Raw genomic sequence first — 7,126 nt, 5'->3', positions numbered from 1 at the left:
GGACAGAGCGGAGTTTAGGGCTGTTGTACATAGGGTCGCTATGAGTCGCAGGCGACTCGACGGCACATAACAACAACAACAACATATATATATACTCATAGTCTTCACAATTGCTTGTTACATGTCAGAGACCTGGACAATGACTAGGAACGAAGGAGAATTGTTGCCTTTGAACTGTGGTGCTGGAGAAGAGTATTGAATATACCATGGACTGCTAGGAGAATCAACAAGATCATCCTACAGAGGGTAAAGCCAGGCTGCTCCTTGGAGGCAAGGATTCTGAAGCTTCATTTGACATATTTTGGGTATGTTTTAGTCTGGACCAGTCCTTGGAGAGGAACATCATGATTGAAAGGGTGGAAGGATAGAGAAAGAGAGGAAGACCATAGATGAGATGGGTTGATTCAGTGACTGGGATAATGAGGATATGTGTGACAGAGACAGCAAAGTTGGCACAGGATAAAGTAGGTTTCAGGGCTATTGTACAAAGGGTCACTATGAGTCGCAAGTGACTCGACAACACATAACAACAGCATATCTATTGCATAATTGTAAAAAAAAGAAAGCAATATTAAAAGATATTTTAACTTGAAGGAAGAGAATTAGTTAGAGATAAAGGAGAAAAAAATTTGAGTACACAAAATTTACTGATTCAAAGCAATTAAAAAATAAAGAGCTCTGATGCCCTAGTGGCAAGTAGCTGTGTTGCAATCCCAAAGGTACATGGTTCAAGACTACCAGCTGCTCCATGGAAGAAGGATGGGTAATCTCCCTCTGTGTGATTAGCTAAACCCACCAGAGGGTCAGCTATGGCCTAGTCCTACTCTATAGTAAAAACAAACAAACGAACAAAAAAAAAACAAACCCAAAAACAAACAACCCAATATTTATTGACAATCATACTCATTCATCAGGTTCCTCATCTCCTTTGTATGAATGAATTTCCAATCCACTGTTTTCCTAAATTCTTGATCCCTTCTCTAGACTCTTGTATTTCTGTAAACTTTATTTGGGTTCACTTCATGCCTTCAAACCACAGACATAATTCTTCTGGGGGTTGTAATTAATGTTAATAAAGGACAATAGCATTAACATCACATGCCAGGGAAATACTACTGAAGATAATTAAAAAAGGCTATAATAGTACATAGAGCTAAAACTGTGAGAAGTTCAAGCTAAATTTGAAAGAGGCTGTGGCACTAGGGATATTATTGAATATGTCAAAGGGATTCAAGCTGAAAGCAAAGAATATAAGATTGTATAACCAACCACACTTCACTGCCTAAGCAAAGACATTTGATTGTGTGGATCAAAACAAATTATTACTAGCTTTGAAAAGATAGGAATCCTGGAATACTTAGTTGTGCTGATGTGAAACCAAAACCTAGACTGAGAGGCTGTTGTGCAAACAGATCAAGATACATAGTTTAAAATTAAGAAATGTGTGTGTCCATGCTGTATATTCTATCCATATCTATTCAAAGTGTGTGCTGAGCAAATCATTCAAGACTCTGTACTCTACGAAGAAGAATGTGGCATCAAGATTGGAGGAAGATTCATCAACGACTAATGTCATGAAGATGACACAACTTGCTTGCTAAAAGTGAGGAAGATTTGAAGCACTTGCTGCAGAAGATGAAACACTGCAGCCTTCAGTGTCAATCCTGAGATGAGGGTCTTCTTAATGTCAAGAAAACAAACAAACAAAAAATAGATTACTTCTCAATGTCAAGAAAACAAAAATCCTCCCCAGAGGATCTACAGGCATTGTCATGATAGACAGAGAAAAGACGGAAACTGTTAATGGCTTCATCTTACTTGCATCCACAATTAACACCATTGTACCAGCAGTCAAGAAGGTCAGAAGGCATACTGTGCTGGGAAACTGTGTAGACAGGAGAGATCAGTGTTAGAAAAGAATTCAAGGGAGAAAGAGAAAGAAAGAAACTGGCCCCAAGATATGAACAGGCCTTATTGCATGGCCTGAGAGGAATGGCAAATGACCAGGAGTGGAGAAAGTCAGAATGGTACACCTGTAATTAGGGGTTGTTTTTGTTGTTGTTATGTGTCATTGAGTCACTTGCAACTCATAGCGACCCTGTGTACGAGAGCCCTAAATGCTGTTCTATCCTGTGCCAACCTCACCGTCTCAAATGCACTCATTCCCACCACTCCAATCACAGAATCGATCCAAATCAGAGGGTCTTCCTCTTCTGCGCTGTCCCGCCACTCTCCCAAACATGATGTCCCTCTCCAAGGACCAGTCCCTCCTTGCAATATGCCCAAAGTATGCCAGATGAAACTTCAGAATCCTTGACTCCAAGGAGCATTCCAGCTTCACCCTCTCCAGGACAAACCTGTTTGTTCTCCTAGCCGTCCATGGTAGTCTCTTTTTATAGGGGTCTTAGGGAGAACTAGGGAAGGTGTTGCCTCTTGGAATCTGGGGCTGTTAGTTAATTCAGGCCCAGAGCCTTATCATGATTTGTCTTTTGGTCTGATCTTTATCCTGGCTACTCTTGAAACCATCAGGTTTCTCAGGGAGTAACTAGGCGTGGGGGCAACTACTATACTTTTTCTCCAATCAGGAGACATAATGTGCTGGGAAAGTGTGCAGACAGGGACATGTATAAGTTATTGAAGAGCAATTATGTTATTTTGGGAACTAAGCTGTGCTTGATTCAGGCCATGATTTTTTAATCACTTCCTTCTGACAGCTGGACAATGAATAAATATGATAGAAGAATACCTGATGTCTTTGAACTGTGGTGTTGGATAAGAGTCCTGAATATTCACGGACTGCCAAAAGAACAAACAGGTACGTCTTGAAGCAGGTGTAGCCAGAGTCCCTTAGAGGCAAAAATGATGAAACTTCATCTCATATATTTTGAGCATGTTTCTAGGAGAGGTTATTCCCTGGAGAAGGATATCATCCTTCGAATGGCAGAAGATCAGTGAAGGAGAGGAAAACCCTCAGCCAGATAGATTGTGACTGCAACCAGACAAAGTGACTGCAACATTGGACTTGAGTATCTCAGAGATTGTGAGTGTGGCACAAAACAGGACAGGACAGCTCAAAAGCACCTAACAACAACAACTACAACATAATTCATTATTTTAAAGGAGAAAAATTGTTCCATACTCCTTTAATAAATAAATTCCAACTCATATCAGCCACATACACTTAAGTCTGTGCCCCTTCTTTGGCTGATTTTTTAAAAGTAGATCACCAGGCCTTTCCTCCAAGATACATCTGGATAGTAGTAATTTTGACCTTTCAGTCAGCAACTGTGCCAATCATTTGCACTTATTTTATTCTTACCAGGCCTCAGCTGCCTCTAAGTCAAGGGATTTATGATTACGGTCTCTCCTGCACAATGTGGCAGTGCTTGTTATTTATTTTTTTGAACATAAATATTAATTCTGCATAGTAGAAGAGTTAATGTAGTGTTGTTTATAAATAAGATATAATAAAAACATGTTTGTGAAATATTTAAGAAAAAAGCATGTTTATAAAAGTTAAGTAAACAGCTCTTGACAAATACACATTCATCGTAATATTTGCAAGGTATTAGAAATAACTTTTCCTGTTGTAGCTTGTAAAAAAAGGAGGACTACATGTTCTATTTTTTTTAAAGTCTAATTTTTTCTCTCATCTTTTTTCCACTTCTCCTAATTAATCCCTAGTGTATATTTGATTCCAGATTATTAGTTGCAGTACACATGTTTGACTGTCTAGTCATTTGAGATTGAATGTCCCTTCACCTATACCAGTACAGGATTTATCTATCTGTTTTTTCTATACTCTCTTCTTCCTCCACCCCTCCAATCATCACAAAATAGAATATTATGTAGCATTGAAAACAATGAACTAATGAAACACTATACAACTTGAATGAGTCTAGAAGACATTACTTGGAGTGAAATGTCTCAGTCATTAATCATATAGTCATTTATCATATAAAACAATTATTCTAATTTTAAGTAATTTAGTTTATATGTTTTAATTATTTGAATTTTGTTTAATTCTAACACTACAAGGACATTTACAAACCACCTTTACATAACTTAACAATAATCTTTCAATAAAGTAAGACATTCACCTAAAAACTAGTTTGAACATAGAAATGATTTTTTTATATCCACAGAACTATTAGCTCAGTGATGCTTCCTTTTTGTAAGCGTATCTCATGAAGGAATTTATTAACAAAATATTAGATAATTTACAGTATAGCTCTGGTGGCCTACTCCAGAGGGAGTTTAGCTGTTAACCCGAAGATGTCAGTTCTAATTCAAAAGCAATGGGTTGAGTTATATTTTTGTATAAATAATTTCATATTTTTAATTAATGTTAATACATTCATTTATATTGTGTTTCATCATGTATGTTGTGTTTTATATAATCATTCATATACATTGTGTTTTATATAATTACTTACTATTGATCAATGCCTTTTGTTACCTAGGCTTATCAGATCTGACTTGCACCTTGTCTAGTTCTTTATTCTATCTCAAATCTGTCCACTTATCTCTGTTGCCTTACTGGTTCTTATATCTCCCTTCTTTCACCTCTCTTCCTTTGTCCCTCTCCTTTTCAATATTTATATATGTTGTTGTTGTTAGATGCTGTCAAGCAGAGTATGACACATAGCAAAATTATGAACAAAAGATCTGAACCCTGTCCTATCCTGTGTGATGCTCACACCTCCTGAAACATTAGAGCCAATTGTGGACGTCACCCTGTCAATTCACCTCGTCAAGGGTCTTTATCTCCTTCCCTGACCTTCTACCTTTCCGAGAGCCATATCCATATCCAAGGAAAAGCCCCTCCCAGTAACATGCAGGAATATGCGAGGCGAACTTCTTTACCCTTGCCTCAATAGAGAACTCTGACTGCACCCTCAACACTACAATTTGTTTGTTCTTTTGGCAGGGCTGTTTAGTACTCTTCTCCAACACCATAACTCAAAGACATCAATTATTCTGCTGTCATTTTTTTTCATTGTCCAGCTCTCAGATGCATAGCAAGTGATCAGAAAGACCATGGCCTGAATCAGGCTCACTACCTTAGTCCTCAAACTGACATAAGTATGTCTCAATAATTTGGAGAGGTCCATAACTGCACACTTTCCAGTGCAGTAAGTCTCCTGATTTCATTTCTGGTACTAAATATGTTAATTGTGGATCCAAGTAAGATGAAATTGTTGAGATTTTCAATATTTTCCCCATTCATCATGATGTTGCCAGTGGTAAGAATCTTCTTTTTCTTGACATTGAGATGCAATCCATAATGAAGGCTACATGTATTCTTTGATCTTATGCAATAAGTACTTCAAGTCTGCCTCACTTTCAGCAAGCAAGGTATCATCAGAATAACACAGGCTATTGATGAGTCTCCTTCTGATCCTTATGCCACATTCTTCTTCTTAGAGCTCAGCTTCTTGGATAATTTGCTCAGCACACAGATTGAATAGGTTTGGAGAGAGAATACAACCCTGACACACTCCTGTCTTAATTTTAACCCATATAGTAATCCCTTGCTCTGTTTGCACAACAGCCTCCTGGTGTAGGTATAGGTTTTGTATGAGCATAAGTAACTGCCCTGGGAATTTTATTGTTCTCAGTAATAGTCCTAATTTGTTAAGATCCACACAAATGCCTTAGCATAGTTAATAAAGCACAAAGAGATATTCTTCTGGAAGGAGTGGTATCCACTTCCTAAACAACATGTCTCTGGAAACTCTATGAACTTTGATAAATGACAATAGTTATAGAAAGGCTTCAGGTCTTTGTTCATGGTCGTTATGAGTCGATGGCAATCAACAACAACATTCTTTACTTTGAGCCTGGATTCATCTGACATCAGCAAGTATGACATCATATTTATCTGCCTGCCGTGGGTACTAGAGGATGTCTCTGCTGGTGGAATAGCATGGGCATGCCTGAGCTGTCCTGCAGAAGACCATGGCTCACCTGAGGCATCTGCTCATATCCCAGCAAACACTGCACAACATTGCACCCATCATTTTCATTCGGGACAGAGAGAGCACCCCTCTTGCCTAAATTGACTGGTTACTGGCAGTTGCTGAGTTTGGGCTCCCTGAAGAAGATGCCATAAAGAGTTGATGTCAGGGAACCTCCAGACCACCCCACCCCCAACCCCCGTTTGGTGCTACCCAGCCAGCCTAGCACACTTATCTGTGTGAGAGTGATCATGAGGTGCTCCACAAGCAGATCATCGAGTATAAACGTTAGAGGGGAAAGGGACTTGCTGATGCGAGCATGGGGCTGCATGATGGTGTGAGGGAGTAGCTGGCTGAACTGCAAGGCATATGAAGAGGAGGAAGAAGGAGGCAAAGGTTACCAATGATGCTGTGTCTCCGGAGAGCTTCCTGTTGGACAGGGTAAAAGAGGACAGACTGAACAATGAAGATCTCCAGTGGCCCCAGGGCAGCCCACAGCAGACAGTATAAGATGGAGAGCACTGGCCTCAAGCAATGCTCAGGGCAGTGAATCTGGCAGCTTGAAGTGGCTAGCAGCCCTAGTCCATATGCACGTGGTACCTCTGTTCTATAATTAACATCATTTCTGTACATTTTTAAGAGAGTCTGTAGAGTTCCCAGAGGCATCTAGTTTAGGAAGTGGATGCCACTCCTGCTTCCCAGCATGAATCAATCTGGAAGCTCATCCAAACTGGTACTTTGGAGATAACTTGACAAGCAGACATCCTTCCCAGTGTTTGAACACCCTTCTTCAGGGACAGAAGATTGTTTACTCAATTACACAAAGAACACTTCTTGCTGATCTTCTCTGTATCGTTCCAATTTTAGTATATGTGCTGCTGAAGTGAGCACAACACAAAGATTTTGAAAAACAAATCTCCTTCTGAGCAATTAACTAACTCTGAAACCCCACTGGAGGGTCAGCTATGGGTGAGTTCCATCTCGATGGTACAAAACAACAATAAAATCATACAAAATAAAAGAGTGATCAGCAGAAAAGCTAGGTGGCGTCAAAGGTCTTGACAAATAAAGGAGGCAGTCAAGAGCACTAGACTCAGATTTAACATACAGCTTTAGAATGGCATTTAATTTAACTAAGCACTGTTGTGTGCCCTCAAGAGGGAACC

This window comes from Elephantulus edwardii, unplaced genomic scaffold (genome assembly GCF_000299155.1).
Source record: "Elephantulus edwardii isolate Elephantulus edwardi_28Jun2011 unplaced genomic scaffold, EleEdw1.0 scaffold00402, whole genome shotgun sequence".
Classification (NCBI taxonomy): Eukaryota; Metazoa; Chordata; class Mammalia; order Macroscelidea; family Macroscelididae; genus Elephantulus; species Elephantulus edwardii.
The sequence above is the reverse complement of the archived record's forward strand: the minus strand, read 5'-3'. Positions refer to the sequence as shown.